Raw genomic sequence first — 18682 nt, 5'->3', positions numbered from 1 at the left:
CCACACTAGCCATAGATTATCTCTGCTCCATTTTCCCCATAGCAGTCAGAATAATATTTTAAAAATCTGAAAATGCCAACAAACACATAAAATATTTTAATTGTTTTCACTCTTTTTTAGACAAAGACAACTGTTAGGCTGGGCACGATGGCTCACGCCTATAATCCTAGAGCTTTGGGAGGCCAAGGCAGGCGGATCACGAGGTCAAGAGATCGAGACCATCCTGGCCAACACAGTGAAACCCCGTCTCTACTAAAAATACAAAAATTAGCCCGGCGCTAATGTGGTGGTGCGTGCCTGTAGTCCCAGCTACTCGGGAGGGTGAGGCAGGAGAATCACTTTAATCTGAGAGATGGAGGCTGCAGTGAGCTGAGGTCGCACCACTGCACTACAACCTGGCAACAGACCGAGACTCTGTCTCAAAAAAAAAAAAAAAAAAAAAAAAGACAACTGTTTTCCTGATCAATAGAAACCTAACACCCTCTCCCTAAGTGTCTCTTCAGCTTTTTTTTCATATCATGCATCCTCATTGTATTCTTTGCTCTGTCATCTCTGACCTTGTACTTTTTGGGGTCTCTGTACTCATTAGGAGTGCCCCTACATATCGCGTTACACTTTATGTGCTATTTCCTGTGTCTTGGCTTCTCTATGCTGCCCCACTTTTTATCTGGTTTTTTGATTATTCAACCATTAATGCATTATATTCCATTTTTTGATTTCCACTTTCACTAATCATGATTATGTCAAATCTTACTTCCATAAGCCCTCAAAGAGTTAGTTCCTTTATAGCAGTAATGATGGACACAGATTTATAGCGTCTGTTGCGTTTGATTAATGTGCTTCTCTATCTCTGGATTGTAAGTACAAAGCAGGCCAAAATAACATCTGTTTTTGTTATCAACACATAAAAAATCATAACAACTTTAAGGGCTCAATAGTGTTTTGATAAATATTTATACATTAATTTCCTGCTGAAATTAGTCCCCAGACTTAAACATTTGAAAACTATTTATTGAGCCCCTCCCATACTGTTGTCTCAATACTAGGCATTAAAAATACGGTGATGCCTAAAATACACTTATGCATCCTCATGAAACTAGGAGGATCCTCATGAAGCAATGAGTCTAACAGATAGCATAAGTGTTAGGTATTACTTTTTAGTCTCAGAAGCATATATTAAAAGGTCTGTAAAACAATAGACTATTTAAAATCTATCTTGTCTGTATTCACCATGAAACCTTTACATTTAAGTGTTATTCAAATATAAAGAAATTATGAAAAAGTAAGACAATTTCCACTTTTGGGGACATATAAATCTTTATAGGAATGATCAGGCCTGGCGCGGTGGCTCAAGCCTGTAATCCCAGCACTTTGGGAGGCTGAGACGGGCGGATCACGAGGTCGGGAGATCGAGACCATCCTGTCTAACACGGTGAAACCCCGTCTCTACTAAAAATACAAAAAAAAAAAACTAGCCGGGCTTAGTGGCGGGCGCCTGTAGTCCCAGCTACTCGGGAGGCTGAGACAGGAGAATGGCGTGAACCCGGGAGGCGGAGCTTGCAGTGAGCCGAGATCGCGCCAGCGCACTCCAGCCTGGGTGACTGAGCAAGACTCCGTCTCCAAAAAAAAAAAAAAAAAAGGAATGATCAATTGTATCTATTTTATCAGGTACCCCTGAGTCAACACATAAGTATGAGAAGAAGAAAAAATGCTAGAAAATAAATGCAAAATATTTTAAATAAAAGAAGTTTAATGTGCAAAACTAAAATACAGTGGAAAACAAAGTTTCATTTCCTAAAAATTCTGTTTCTTCTCATAACCAGTTCAGAAAACAAAACAAAACTCTGAATGTATAGATGTACAAAAGCAATTCTATCAAATGGCAAGAATATCATTTTGAAGTTTGCATCTTTCTAATAGTGAATATCTCAGTTTTACTACTTTGCATTGTTGGTCTGCTTATGAGAGCCTCTAGAATTTTATTGGAAATTCAGGAAAATCATGTCTATCCTATAAGCTAAGAAAAATATAGTGAGACAGTCCAATAACAGAAAACCCATATCTTTCTGATTTTGGATACTACAATTACTATTTTGTATGATTGAATCCCATGCTCAGACCTTCAGCGTTTTATTTGAAATTCGTGAAATTATATATAGCTTGCAATATAGATATTTCTATAATAAGTTATGGAAAGCAAAGTGATATAATATAGCATAGGCTTCTCCAGATGCCCATCCAAATAAAAATCATATTGAAATAGAGGCCCAACCAGGCATGGTGGCTCAAGCCTATAATCCCAGCACTTTGGAAGGCCAAGGAGGGTGGATCACTTAAGGTCAGGAGTTCAAGACCAGCCTGACCAAAAGTGTGAAACCCCGTCTCCACTAAAAGTACAAAAATTCGCCAGAGGAGGAGCAAGCTGGAACGGGAGGCGGCTGCATAGTCTCCGGGATCCCAAGGCCTGGAGGAGGGGTCTGTGAATGGCCAGCTGGCTTTGCCCTGAGTCCGGTCCCAAGCCGGCCTCCCTTGGGCCAGCCCAATGTGACAGAGCCCAGAGGAACCTGAGCAAGGAGCGGGTCCCTCGTGGAGCTGGAGGGCGGGAGGAACGTGACATCGCGGAGATGGTTTCACCCAAGTATCACTGGTGTGGAGGCAGAAAACCTGATGACAAGAGGAGTTGATGGCAGCTTTTTGGCAAGGCCTAGTAAAAGTAACCCTGGAGACTTCACACTTTCCATTGGAAGAAATGGAGCTGTCACCCACATCAAGATTCAGAACACTGGTGATTACTATGACCTGAATGGAGGGGAGAAATTTGCCACTTTGGCTGAGTTGGTCCAGTATTACATGGAACATCATGGACAATTAAAAGGGAAGAATGGAGATGTTGTTGAGCTTAAATATCCTCTGAACTGTGCAGATCCTACCTCCTACCTCTGAAAGGAACTGAAATACGACCTTGGTGGAGAACAGTTTGATTCTTTGACAGATCTTGAGGAACATTACAAGAAGAATCCTATGATGGAAACATTGGGTACAGTGCTACAACTCAAGCAGCCCCTTAACACTACTTGTATAAATGCTTGTATAAATGTTGCAGAGTTTGAGAACTAAGCAAATTAGCTGAGACCACAGACAAAGTCAAACAAGGCGTTTGGGAAGAATTTGAGACACTACAACAACAAGAGGGCAAACCTCTCTACAGCCGAAAAGAGGGTCAAAGACAAGAAAACAAAAACAAAAAAAGATATAAAAACATCCTGCCCTTTGATCATACCAGGGTTGTCTTACAAGACAGTGATCCAAATGAGTCTGTTTCAGATTACATCAATGCAAATATCATCATGTCTGAATTTGAAACCAAGTGCAACAATTCAAAGTCCAGAAAGAGTTACATTGCCACACAAGGCTGCCTGCAAAACGTGGTGAGTAACTTTTGCAGATGGTGTTCCAGGAAAACTCCCAAGTGATTGTCATGACAACAAAAGAAGTGGAGAGAGGAAAGAGTAAATGTGTCAAATACTGGCCTGATGAGTATGCTCTGAAAGATTATGGTGTCATGAATGTTAGGAAGGTCAAAGAAAGCACCCTCCATGACTATACGCTAAAAGAACTTAAACTTTCAAAGATTGGACAAGGGAACATGGAGAGAATGGTCTGGCAATACCACTTTCAGACCTGGCTGGACCATGGAGTGCTCAGTGACCCTGGGGGTATGCTGGACTTCCTGGAGGAGGTGCACCATAAACAGGAGAGCATCACAGATGCAGGGCCATTTGTGGCGCACTGCAGTGCTGGAATTGGCCGGACAGGGACGTTGATTGTGATTGATATTCTTATTGACATAATCAGAGAGAAAGGTGTTGACTGTGACATTGACGTTCCCAAAACCATCCAGATGGTGTGGTCTCAGAGGTCAGGGATGGTTCAGACAGAAGCACAGTACCAATTTATCTATATGGCAGTCCAGCATTATATTGAAACACTACAGCGCAGGATTGAAGAGCAGAAAATCAAGAGTAAAGGGCACAAATATACAAATATTAAGTGTTCTCTAGCAGACCAGACAAGTGGAGATCAGAGCCCCATCCCGCCGTGTACTCCAACACCACCCTGTGCAGAAATGAGAGAAGACAGTGCTAGAGTCTGAAAACGTGATGCAACAGCAGAAAAGTTTCAGATGAGAAAACCTGCCAGAACTTCAGCACAGAAATAGATGTGGACTTTCACCCTCTCCCTAAAAAGATCAAGAACATATGCGAGAAAGTTTATGTGAAGACAGAATTTGAATTTGGAAGGCTTGCATTGTGGTTGACTACCTCTGATATGGAAAATTTGAAACCATTTAAAGACCACTGTATTTTAACTCAACAATACCTGCTTCCCAATTACTCATTTACCCAGATAAGAAGAATCATCTCTACAATGTAGACAACATTATATTTTATAGAATTTGTTTTATCTTGAGGAAGCAGTTAAATTGTGCACTGTATTTTGCAGATGGTGGAGATTCAAATTCTAGTAATAGGCTTTTTTTTTTCTTCTTTTTACAACCTTAACCAGTTTATTTTTTTATTTCCTCATTATGGGGGATGATAAGAAGAAATGATTTGGGAAAATTAAGTAACAACATCCTAGAAAAGTGAGAACAATCTCATTTACCATTGTGTATCCAGTAGTGGATAATTCATTTTGATGGCTTCTATTTTTGGCCAAATGAGAATTAAGCCAGTCCCTGAGACTGTCAGAAGCTGATTGGTCTACCTTTGTGTTGGCATTAAAGAGTCCTAGAAAAAGAATCATGGATATTTATGAATTAAGATAAGAGGTGTGGCTTTTTTTTTTTTTGCCAGCTGATGACCAATTATAGTTCAGTTGTTGACTGAGACGGTTGTGGTGGGAAAATGTTTGCCACATTTTCTTTGCATTTGAGTAATTGTTTTGTACTTAGAAAAAAGGCATCTATGAATGACCAGTGTTTTTGGTTGTCAAATGTTGCTGACAAACTTACCCCAAAACTTTAATTGCTTAAAGAAACCCCACCCCCAACTGTTCTTCAGTCTGAGCTGGGCTCAGCTGGACTGTTCTTCTGCCAGCCTGCAGATGGTCACTCATGTGGTCAGCAGGTCAGCAGAGAGACTGGGATGGCTAGGCTTCTCTCTCTGCCTGCAGTCCTGAGTTTCTCCTTCTCCATGTAGTCTCTTTCAGTGGCCTGGCTGGCAGGGTAGCTAGACCTGTCACATGCGGCTCAGAGCTCCCAAGAGCTCAAAAGCAGAAGTGGTCAGACTTTCTGAAGACTTAAATCCAGAATTGTCACTGTATCCCTTCTACTGCCCTCTATTGATGATGATGATGATGATGATGATGATGATGATTTTTTCTAATCAAAAGAGAGCTGGATTATGCCCTTTACTTACTAAACAAGTCACAAGCCCAGCCCAGATTCAAGAAAAGAGTGTGAAGTGCAGGTACAGTTAATTGGGGAGCCACTAGTCTAACAGATGGTCACAACCAATGCCATGGAAAACCAAGGATATTAGCAAAACTAGAAGTTGCTAGTGACCTTGGGAAGCCGAAGTTGCTTGCAGTAGCTGGGACAAGCTGAAAGTCAGACTGAGAAATAAAGAGAGGGCCTTCAAGAAGCTTCCTGGATGATTTCTGCCAACTTTGAGCCTATTTTTGGAACCAGCACTTAGGGAAACTGATCTTGTGAGGATGGATGTGTTTAGGGGCACAAGGCTTTTGAGAGCAGCACCACCCCACTGGGCCACCCCCAGACTGGGGAAATGTGACTCTTTCTTAATGCCACTGGTTTTCAGTCAGGCCACAGTGAGAAAGAACAGCCCTAACAGGCCTCCAGCCAGGTTGAACGAATTCATTTTTGTTTTAGCCAACTGGTGAGATTGGCTAATGTTCTACCCTAAGTGCCTTCGCCAAAGACATCCCTCTTTGTCTCATACATTTAATCATGATTCAGTGCAGATATTTCAATGAAAATATCGTTGGTTGACTTTTGTGACGGTAATAAAATGCTATGGCATCTTTGCCGTGAAGTTATGGTCTCTTTGGATTCTTCTGACTTTGGCTCCTGAAAGGAAGGCGTAGATCCAGCCCTGGGAGTAGTTCCTTTCTGAGGTTTCTCAGTCCCTTGAGACTCTCAGGTAGTTTGGCTGCCATTCTCACTGACAAAATGTATATCAGTCCCACCCCTACCCCCCAGTATTCATTGAACTTTGAGTTGCTTCAGAACACAGCTGTGGCCTGAGGTATTTCCCTATTAGGGAAATGTGACTGCTGTCTTCTAGTCAAATTTGTAAAGAAAAAGATTTCAGTTCAGTATTTGCAGCAAGAAGCTTGAATCCTGTTCTTTTTATTGCATTGCTACATTGACTTATTCTCCACTTTGCTTTGGTTTTGTCTTGACTTGACTTTGGGGGTAAAATCTTTCACCAGCACACAAGAGTTTGATTGTACAAATGTATCTCCTGCATTAACATCTCTGCCTGTTGCCTAAGATCAGTTGCTTTTATACTCAGAATGGAAATACCTGATCTTGGCTAGCTTTGTTTGTTATAAGATATTGATTTCACTTAGATTTCCCTCCACGAGGTCAACAAACTATCATGTTCTTATGTGAACTTAGGCCAAGGCCAGAGTTATCATAATCCCTAGGTTGCTAAGGCTTATTATGTGTTTGGTAAAAGGTGATTGCAGGTTCTCAGATGAGTTTACTTTATGTGGGATGGAATCAGGCAAAGAGGCTAGGATGATGGAGAAAGGTCGAGGTGCAGGTTTAAAAAAAAGTTGTGGAAATGAAAGTTCCAAAGAGGTGATTTCTAAGGAAGTCAGAGAACTCAGGGCCAGAGCAGTCAGTAATGGGTGAATTAGTTATTTGGAAAGTCAGTGTGACAGACACATGGATGCCATTCACTTCTAGGTTGCTGGTAGGTATTCAATATGCACAATATTCCATAGCTCACTGAGGATTTTAAAATTATAAGCATAGGATATTATATTTTGGGGTGAAAGAGTTATCTGGCACATAGTATTGGGGTTTTTTTAAAAAGTCAAATTTCACAGTCTTAGTAACTTTTTAAAAAGAAAAAAAACTAAAAGGCGCTTCATGTCTAGTGTGTGGCCCTTCTGAAACTTATGGTCATCACTCTCACTGAAATCAAGGTCTTTTCAAATGTGGCTAAATGGGGTTGAGAAAACATGGGTAGGACTTTCTTAGTATGTGTGTGCATTATTTAAAAAGCCCAGTTGCTTAGGGTAAACGGCGAAGAAAATGGTCAAGATTGTTCTTAGAGGTTATTTTATTGCGGATTTTAAGACCTAATAACATCTTGAGTTATTTTTAATTGAGGGGGCTGTGGAAAGGCTGGCAATTGTGAAGTGTTTTGTTGTAGCCTAGTATCCATAAGAGAAACTTAGACTATAGACATAACTACAAAGCCAGTGCAGTTTTTGTTCTCTGTATGCTGTTGGGGGAATCAAGTTTTGCACATAGCAAGCACATGGCCTCCCTGATGTCAGGATGCCTTTGTTAGGATCTGTATTTGCCCTTAATTTTGTTGAAATCTTTTTTCCTTCTTCCTCTTGAAAAGTTCCAAAATATAGTTATAGTTTATTGTATCTTTCTTCACTAAAAATGTGTTCCTTTTTCACTATGGGCAGTCCACACAAGGCAAAAACTATTGAACAGTTGGTTTTAGTGTGTCATATAACTTTGTTTTTTATCAAACTAATTTTGACAAGTTTTCATCCTAAGCCTCAAATCATGTAATTAATAATTTGCCTGTTTATTTGTGACCTAATTGTGATTCTTTTATTAATAAAAGCTGATGGGAAAAGGATTCCTGATTAAGCTGATGACTAGCTCCACAATTAATTTTCCTGCAGTATATGACGTATTGTATCAGAGTATTAAAAGGTATGTAATATTTATTTATAAGTCTATCCTTTAAAAGGAATACATTTTAGGATGTCATCATGTTGATGTGAATCATGTAAATGTTGATAATATGCTGTTTATTACACTTTTAGTGTTTCAAGAGAGTCACTTAATTGCCTTTTTGCCCACATATATTATGTAGTCTATTTGCAACTGTTCGTTTAAAAAAATGACATTAAAATAATAGTTTATGTAGAGAAACATTAGTGGATGTTAATTGTCTCCCCGCCTGTATTTATGGGTGTTAGCACAACTGCTTTGCTAGTTGCAAAGCTGTATTATCAGAGTAAAAGTGTATTTGTAAACTGTATTGGAAATAAAAATTAAGAATAAAACCATTTTATTATATATTTAAAAAAATTAGCCAAGCATAGTGGTGGGTGCCTGTAATCCCAGCTACCTGGGAGGTTGAGGCAGGAGAATCACTTGAACCCAGGAGGCAGATGTTGCAATGAGCTAAGATCATGCCACTGTACTCCAGCCTGGGCGACAGAGTGAGACTCCATCTCAAAAATTTTATTTCTTTAGCAAGTATTTATTTTTTTATTTTTATTTTTTTAAGACGAGTCAAGTGCAATAGTGAGGAGGAAAAGAGTAGAACAGAAGTTCCATCTGTGACTGTGAACAATTAGTTGAGATAACACGTTGCCTCTGGACAAGCCTCTTCAAGTATTTAGTGAACACGTGTTATAACCATATTGAACTAATTTTAAAAATATATAATTTATATAAACATATGTCAATTGCACATACATATACATATACACAGAGCTTATTCTGAACAAATGTGTATGTATGGGCAAGAAACACAATAAAACTGCAAGGACGAAATGGTACACTGCTGGAATATATTACCGTATTGTGCCTACATTGTGGGCTTATGTACGTGATTTCTTATGGAATTTACAATTGAAAAAAAGTAAAGGTAAATTTGCCAAATGTAACACATAAAGTTATTGTTCCATCTCTTCACTCCCTTCTTGTAATAAAATGATATACCAACATTTGCCATGTGACTGCAGTGCCTCCAGGAGCGAACACAGATCATCCAGCATATCACATTGACGAAGGCTGCACCAAATGACTCTTGTGGCCAATAATAGGATATTAGGAGATATCATGAGTTTCTGCTTAAAATGTGCTTGTGTAGTTTGTAGTTTAGCTTAGCTTTTACATTTCTTCTACCCTCTACCTTGAAAAGAGCATAACCAAGGCTAGTACTAATTCCAGAATGAGGAACTCATGGGGAATATCTAAGCCCATGTTTCTGCAAGTTAAAAAAAAAAAAAAAATCTTTGTGTAAGCCATTGAGATTTTGAGTTTGTTATGAAGAATTTATTGCAGAATTCTAATAAAAACATCAATGGTAGTATCAATATCAGATAATTCTGGAATGAGAAAATTCTGAAATAAGCAATGTGGGAGAAAAATTAAACATTGTGAAGGGTAGAGAATGAAAAATAAATCCAGACAATAACATCTCCAGGTCAAACTCTAGATGTAATAAAAATAATTGCTATTTTTTTAAAGCAAATCACATACCAGCATAGGTTAAAGTTTCTCTATATGTTGGTAAGCGAGTTCTCTTTTCATAAACGTTTTCATTGTGCTTATTTTTTTCATACTACTATACCTATCTTATATTTACTACACGGAGTTTTGATAGTAATATGCAGTATACATATATTTAAAACCAGTGTGACAAACTTTTAAAAAGTGTGTTGTTTAATTCATTTATAATTACCCTAATCACTGACATGTGTGTTTAAGTAGACTCTTTTATATTTTATAATTTTTTCACTGTTTCGTCCATTTTGGGGATGTACTATATGTTTTTTAATCAACTTCCATTTTCCTTTTTGAAAAATTGCTAGTTATTATTTTAGTTTTAGTTGATAACTCATCTAAAATGTATAAGATACACTTAGCTGATTAATGGTAAAATAAAATACAGGACTAATATAGGACACAGAGTGTGTGTCTTAGAATATTTCAGGCAATATAGGGGTCTTAGAATTCTTAGAACACCTGTCTCCAGTTATTTCCCCATGCCTTTAGTTTCATTGTAGATATGTGCTTTAATTAGTGTGCATGCATCTATATAATATGTACTTAATTGTGCATAAGTATTATATATAAAGTTCTACAACACGTAATTTTTCCTTAGTCAATTTCATTTAATCCACCTTCAGATTTGCCTTCACATTCTTCCTTCTGCTTTCTTTATCCCTATGGTTCTACCTGTGAGTGTTTTCCAATGCCAAAAAATTCTTCCTGTAGCATTTTCTTTAATCAGGGACTTGCACAGCTGATTTCTTCCAGTTTTTGTTTTTTAACAATTAACAATTATCTTCATTTATGAATGACGTTTTCACAAGGTATTGAATTCTAGGGTTGTAGGGTGGCACTTCAATGATTTCAGTCCATTGTCTGCTGGCTTCTATTGTTTCTTTGGGGAAGTTTTTTGAAGGCAACATGCTTTTTTCTGGCTTCTCTAATTTTATCTTCTTGCTGCCTTTATAATTCTCCTCTTTGTCTTTGTTTTTGGCAGTTTTACTGCAATATTTCTGTTTCTGTTTTTTTTCTTTGTTTCTTTGGTTTACTTTCAGAGTGTGTGTGTGTGTGTGTGTGTGTTGTTGTTGTTGCTGTTATTGTGTTGCTGCATGCCTGATTATTTTTGCATGAGACCAAGAAATTATGTATAAAACAGTGCAAGATAACTTAAAACTCAAATTGCTTTTTCATCCAAAAATGTTTGCTTCAAGAATCAATTAAACAGTGTGCAGGTAACCTTAATACAAATGGACATTGACTTGCTTTGGAGCTGGCTTCAGTTACTGTGATTGCTGGCGTATTTTCTCTTCACCTAACCTAAGGCATATCCTCTCAGGGTCCCAACTGCAATTTTGGCAGGGGTGGAATCCAGGATCCTTCTCCCAGGTTAGCCTCAAATTCCAATTGATGTTCTCTCATCAACTCTGTGCAATTGTCCAAAACTCTGGTAAGTTTCTCAGCCTCTCAACCACAGATGACTGTTCAGCTTCTCAGATCCCCACCCTCCTCAGAGCAAATTCTTGGTGAAAAAGTGGTTCCAAATGTCTGCCTCACATCTCTAGGCTTCTCTGCTGTCCAGGAGAGTGAATTTGTAAGGCTTCCATGCTGTAGAAGCACTCTGATAACTACAACATAAGGAGCATCTCAAATTGGATACTGAAGATTAAGATGGTGGATAGAGGATGGGGCTAAAGTCTGCACCTCCCACTTAGTCAGACAGAGCAGCATGTGAAGACTCGCATTGTAATCTTTTGCTCCAAGAACTACCACAGGAACATACTTGGAAAGGTGGAGGGAATCCACAGACCCTTTGAAGGAACCGGGTCACCCATGCAAGCTACCTGAGATGCCAAAAAACTGAGAGTCAATGGCAAGGCTTGTGTTCTGAGGCAAATTCTCAGTCCTAGTCAGCAGCTGCCTGGAAATAGACTCGGTGCTGTTAGGGGACCACAGTGGGAGTGAAATTGACCTTTAGGACTGCCGGCTGCAGAGTAGCAGAGTGAAACCAATGACTCCTGGCTTTTCCCCCACCTCCCTAGTGACCTGTATAAATCAGCAGAGGCAGCCATAATCCCCCTGGGAATATAACTCCATTGAACTGGTAACCATACCCCATCTCCCACAATAGCCACAGCAAGCCCTGCCCAAGGAGAGGCTGAGCTCAGATATGCCTATCCCTGCTCCAGCCTGGTGGGTCTTTCTCTACCTGCCCTGGTAGCCAAAGACAAAAGTCATAATCTCTTGAGAGCCCTATAGCCCTGATCACCATCTGTTATTCCCGAATACTTAATTCGGAGTCCCCAGGGCAAGTTTGCATCCTCCCCATAGGATCATAGCTGATGTACTCTTGAAAGTGCCACCTTCTGACTTGAGGCCAAGTAACACAAAGCCAGCACACTAAACAAAAACACAACAAAGGACCATCATAGAGTCCACTTCACTCCCCTGCTACCTCCACCGAAGCCCGTGTTGGTATTCACGGCTGCAAGACCTGAAGACGGATAACATCACAAGACTCTTTGCAGACACTCCCCACTACCAGCCCGGAGCCCAGTAGCTCCCCTGAGTGGCTAGACCCGGAAGAGCAAAAACAATCACTACCCAGTTCAGCTCTCAGGAAGCCCCATTTCTATGGGAACAGGGAGAACACCACTTCAAGGGAGCACCCTGTGGGACAAAAGAATCTGAATGGCAGCCCTTGAATCCCAGATCTTCCGTCTGACATATTCTGCCCAAATGAGAAGGAACTAGAAAAACAATTCTGGTAATATGACAAAACAAGGTTCTTTAACACCCCCAGCTCACCAGCAATGTATCCAAACCAAGAAAATAATCTCTGAATTGCCAGAAAAAGAATTCGGAAAGTCAGTTATTAAGCTAGTCAAGGAGACACCAGAGAAAGGGGAAGCCCAACTTAAAGAAATCAAAAACATGATACAGGATATGAAAGGAAAAATTTTCAATGAAATAAATAAAAAACAATCACAACTTCTAGGATTCAAGGACACACTTAGAGAAATGCAAAACACACTGGAAAGTCTTGGCAATAGAATCAAAAAAGCAGAAGAAAGAACTTCAGCGCTCACAAACAAGGCTTTTGAATTAACTTAATCCATCAAAGACAAAGAAAAAATAATTTTTAAAAATAAAAGACGTCTCCAAGAAGTTTGGGACTATGTTAATGTCCAAAGCAAGAATAATTGGTGTTCCTGAGGAAGAATAGAAATCTAAAAGTTTGGAAAACATATTTGAGGGAATAATCAAGAAAAACTCCCCCTACTTTGCTAACGATCTAGACATCCAAATACGAAAAACTCAGAGAACACTTGGAAAATTCATAGCAAAAAGATTATCACTTAGGCATGTACTCCTCAGGTTATCTAAAGTCGAGACAAAGGAAAGGCTCTTAAGAGCTGTGAGATGAAAGCATTCGGTAACCTATAAAGGATAACCTGTCAAATTAACAGCAGATTTCTCAGCAGAAACCCTACAAAGTAGAAAGGGTTGGGCTCCTATTTTTAACCTCCTCAACAAAACAATTATCAGCCAAGAATTTTGTATCCAGTGAAACTAAGGCTCATAAATAAAGGAAAGATAGAGTCTTTTCCAGAAAACCAATGCTGAGAGTATTCAAGCAACGAAGAGCAAGATGAATAGGATGACACCTCACATCTCAATACTAACATTGAATGTAAATAGGCTAAATGCTCAACTTAAAAGATACAGAATTTCAGGATGGATAAGAATTCATCAATCAAGTATCTGCTATTTTCAGGAGACTCACCTAACACATAAGGACTTATCTAAACTTAAGGTAAAGAAGTGGAAAAAGATATTCCATTCAAATGCATCGCAAAACCAAGCAGACGTAACTATTCTTATATCAGGCAAAACAAACTTTAAAGCAACAGTAATTGCAAAAGACAAATAGAGACATTATATAATGATAAAAGGACTAGGACTTGTCCAACAGGAAAATATTAGAATTCTAAATATATATGCACCTAACACAAGAGCTCAAAAATTTATAAAATAATTAGTATTGGACCTAAGAAATGAAATAGATGGGGGACTTTAATCCTCCACTGACAGCACTAGACAGGTCATCAAGATAGAAAGTTAACAAAGAAACCATGGACTGAAACTAAACCTTAAAACAAATTGACTTAACAGATACTCACAAAACATTCTGCACAACTGCAGAATATACTCTTTATTCATCAGTACATGGAATATTCTCCAAGGTAGATCATATGATTGGCCACAAAACAAGTCTCAGTAAATTTAAGAAATTGAAACTGTATCAAGTACTCTCTCACAGTGGAATAAAACTGGAAATCAAATCTAAAAAGAACCCTCAAAACCATGCAAATACGTGAAATAAAATACCCTGGTCCTGAAGGATTGTTGGGTCAACAATGAAATCAAGACGGAAATTTAAAAATTCTTTGAACTGAATGATAATAGTGACACAACCTATCAAAACCTCTGTGATACAGGAAAAGTGGTGCAAGAGGAAAGTTCATTGCATCAAATGCCCCATCAAAAAGTCTGAAAGAGCACAAATAGATAATTTAAGGTTACATTTCACGGAACTGGAGTAAAATAGAACAATCCAAACCCAAACCCAGTAGAAGAAAAGAAATAACAAAGATCAGAGCAGACTAAACAAAATTGAAACAAATAGGCCAAAAATTCAAAAGATAAATGAAACAAGCAGCTGATTTTTTGAAAAGATATATAAAATTGATAGACCATTAGTGAGATTAACCAAGAAAAGTAGAGAGATAATTCATCTAAGATCAATTAAAAATAAAAAGGGATATTACAACCAATACCACAGAAATATAAAAGATTGTTCAAGGCTACTATGAACATCTTTACACACATAAACTAGAAAACCTGGAGGAGTTAGATAAATTCCTGGAAATATACAACCCTCTTAGATTAAACCAGGAAGATACAGAATCTCTGAACAGAACAAAAACAAGCAGTGAGATTGAAATAGTAATTTTTTAAAATGCCAAAGAAAAGAGTCCAGGACAGGATGGATTTACACCAAAATTTTATTGGACATTCAAAGAAGAATTGGTACACTCCTATTGACACTATTCCAAAAGATAGACAGAAAGGTAATCCTTCCTAAATCATCCTGTGAAGCCAGTACAGCCCTCATATCAAAATCAGGAAAGGACATAGCAAAAAAAGAAAACTACAGACCAATATTCCTAATGAACATAGATGCAAAAATCCTCAACAAAATACTAGTGAACTGAATCCAACAGCACATCAAAAAGATAATCCACCATGATCAAGTGGGTTTCATACCAAAGATGCGGTTTTACCTATGTAAGTCAGTAAATGTGATACATCTCATAAACAGAATTAAAAACAAAAATCACATGATCATCTCAATTGACACAGAAAAAGCGATTGACAAAGTACAGCAACCCTTTATGATTAAAACTCTCAGCAAAACAGGCATACGAGCAATGTATCTCAATGTAATGAAAGCCATCTATGACAAACTCACAGTCAACATAATACTGAATGGGGAAAAGTTGAAAGCATTCCCTCTCAGAACTGGAACAAGACAGGGATGCCTATGTTTACCACTTCTATTCAACATAGCACTGGACAATCAAACAAGAGAAAGAAATAAATGGCATCCAAATTAGTAACAAGGAAATCAAACTGATCAAATTGTTGCTGTTTGCTGATGATGTTTGTATACATAGAAACTCATTCAAAAAGTTCATTCAAAAAGACTCATTCAGAAAATTCCTAGAACTGGCAAATGAATTCAGCAAAGTTTCAGGATACAAAATTAATGTACACAAATCTGTAACTCTGCTATATACCAACAGTGACCTAGCTGAGAAAGAAATGAAGAACTCAACCCCTTTCACAATAGCTGCAAAAAAGAAAAAAAAGAAAAAATCTTAGAAATATACCTAACCAGGCCGGGTGCAGTGGCTCACGCCTGTAATCCCAGCACTTTGGAAGGCCAAGTTGGGCAGATCACTTAAGGTTCGAGATCCGACTGACCAACATGGAGAAACCTCGTCTCTACTAAAAATACAAAATTAGCTGGGCGTGGTGGTGCATGCCCGTAATCCCACCTATTCATGAGGCTGAGCCAGGAGAATCACTTGAACCCGGGAGATGGAGGTTGCAGTGGGCCGAAATCTCACCATTGATTCCAGCCTGGGCAACAACAGTAAAACTTCATCACAAAAATAAAAGAGAAATATACCTAACCAAGGAGGTGAAAGACCTCTACAAGCAAAACTACAAAACCTCCTCAAAGAAATCATAGATGACACAAACGTATGGAAACACTTATCAGGTTCATGAATGAGTCAAATCAATATCGTAAAAATGACCATACTGCGAAAAGCTATCTACAAATTCAATTCAATTCCCATCAAAATACCACCATCATTCTTCATAAAACTAGAAAAAAAAATCTTAAAATTTATAAGGAACCAAAAAAGGGCCCACACAGCCAAAACAAGACTAAGAAAAAGAGCAAATCTGGTGACATCACATTACCTGATTTCAAACTATATTATAAGGTCATAGTCACCAAAACAGCATGGTATAAAAATAGGCACATAGACCAATGGAATGGAATAGAGAACGCAAAAACAAAGCCAAATACTTAAAACCAACTGATCTTCAACAAAGCAAACAAAAACATTAAGATCTGAAACCGTAAAGATTCTAGAAGATAACATTGGGGGGGGGGCGGAAACCTTCTAGAAATCGGCGTAGGTAAAGACTTCATGACCAAGAACCCAAAAGCAAATGCAACAAAAGCAAAGATAAATAGATGAGACTTAATTAAACTAAAAAACTTCTGCACAGCAAATAAAAATAAGCAGCAGAATTAACAGACAACCCATAGAGTGGGAGAAAAATATTTATAACCTATACATCCAACAAAGGACTAATATCTAGAATCTACAAAGAAGTCAAATAAATCAGCAAGAAAAAAATAAACAATCCCATCAAAAAGTAGGCTAAGGACATGAATAGACAGTTCTCAAAAGAAGATACATAAATTGCCAATAAACACAAGGAAAAATGCTCAACGTCAGTAGTTATCAGGGATATGCAAATCAAAACCACAATGCTTTATTACCCCACTCCTGCAAGAATGGCCATAATCAAAAAATTGAGAAAATAATAGATGTTGGTGTGGATGCAGTGAAATGGGAACACTTTTAAACTGTTGGTGGAAATGTAAACTAGTACAACCACTATGGAAAACAGTGTGGAGGTGCCTTAAAGTACTAAAAATAGATCTACCATTTGATCCAGCAATCTCACTACCAGGTATCTACCCAGAGGTAAAGAAGCTATTATACAAAGAAGATACTTGCATATGCATGTTTATAGCAGCACAATTTGCAATTGCAAAAATACGGAACCGGCCCAAATTCCCATCAATCAATGGGTGAATAAAGAAAATGTGGTATATATATACCATGGAATATTACTCATCCATAAAAAAATGAACCAAATAATGGCATTCCCAGACATCTGGATGGAATTGGAGACTATTATTCTAAGTGAGGTAATGCAGAAATGGGAAATCAAACTTCTTATGTTCTCACTCACATGTGGGGGCTAAGCTATGAAGACGCAAAGGCATAAGAATAATAGATTAGACATGGGGGATTTGGAGGAAAGGGTGGTGGGTGGCGAGGAATAAAAGACTCCACATTGGGTACAGAGTGATGGGTGCACCAAAACCTCAGAAATCACCACTAAAGAATTTATTCATGTAACCAAACACCACCTGTTCTGCCAAAATCAATTGAAATATAAATACATAAATACATAAAATAAAACAAAACTAGAAAATTGGATCCTATTTTTAGTTTTTACCAGTCAAGTTCTGTCCCATTGCTACAAGTTGAACTCTCTTCCCTTTAGCTTTACTATGTTAAATAACAAATTTAAACTCTATAAATTATAGCGTAAAGATATTAACAGACAAGTGATTTCTACATTTTGGTGAGGTGTGCATTGTATAGTACTATAGAAGAGATATGTTTTTTCCAATGTGAATTAAGCTCATAATACACTGCAGGGACTTGTGTGGTTTTAATCTAAACTACATTTAAAATTATGGAATATGCAATAGATATACAAGGAATACCTATTGAAATAACGTAACTTCGAACTGAAAGCATGTTAGATACATATTTGAACAAGTTAAATTTACAGTCATTTATTTCCACATTATCCCTTAACACAAAACATCTGTTCTAGAAATAAATTGCTTCATCACAAAAGTATATGCTAATATGGAACTGGCACAAAATAAGGGCTTAGTAATTGTTTGACATAATTAATTTGTTGTTGTTAGCTAAACGCAGGCTCTTCCATTAGAAACTACTCTTGTGTTAATCTCATGTCTTACTCTCAATTTGTTAATTCTAATTTAGTTCCTATTTCATAGCTTTGCTTGTAATAAGTACTTGATAAGTACCAATTAAAGAAGTTTGAGGAAAATTTAAGTGAAAATAATAAGATCGTGCCTATAGTATGTCGTGTCAGTTGGAATGATTTGAATTCAAGTAACAGAAAATGCATTTTCCTGAGAAGAAAATAAAATATTGGAATGTCATAGAGTAGAAACTTTTCACAAAATAAAGATGAATTTCATTATATCAGATTTCAGGAAGGATATTCTGCATGAGTAAGGGCTTAATGTCCATACTTTTAAGTACAGAGGTCAGAGTGACCCATCTTCAACTGTCTCCCACAGATATTCAGTTCAACTCAGGATTTCTAGGATAGAGAGACAGGTTAAATCAACTTGAGTCATGTGATTGCATTGTAAATAATATATGGCTATTTTATATATATAGTAATAAAACTTAATAATAGGTTATTTTGGAGCTATTATATCTGAATATACATAATTATGTACCCAACTCTTTATTAAGGCAGAGAGCTGTTTTAAGATAGTCAATTAGGATAAAATTAAATGGCATAAGACTAATCTCTCTAAAGACGTGTAGGTCTTTAGAGACCTATTTAGAGAACTATTACCAAAAGATGAGGAAATAGTTGTTTGATTGGCAAGCAGAGGAATGCAATAAGGTATAGTGTCCAAGACACAAGCACCGTTGCTACCTTTACAAATCGCAAATT

At 37.8% G+C, this 18682-nt stretch overlaps 1 pseudogene; it reads left to right on the top strand.

Annotated features, from left to right (window-relative positions):
• The first annotated feature begins 2667 nt into the window (after positions 1-2667).
• On the top strand, positions 2668-4301 carry LOC102121154 (tyrosine-protein phosphatase non-receptor type 11-like; annotated as a pseudogene).
• The last annotated feature ends 14381 nt before the right edge of the window (positions 4302-18682 follow it).

The sequence above is a fragment of the Macaca fascicularis genome, chromosome 6, assembly GCF_037993035.2.
Source record: "Macaca fascicularis isolate 582-1 chromosome 6, T2T-MFA8v1.1".
Classification (NCBI taxonomy): domain Eukaryota; kingdom Metazoa; phylum Chordata; class Mammalia; order Primates; family Cercopithecidae; genus Macaca; species Macaca fascicularis.
The sequence above is the reverse complement of the archived record's forward strand: the minus strand, read 5'-3'. Positions and strand labels throughout refer to the sequence as shown.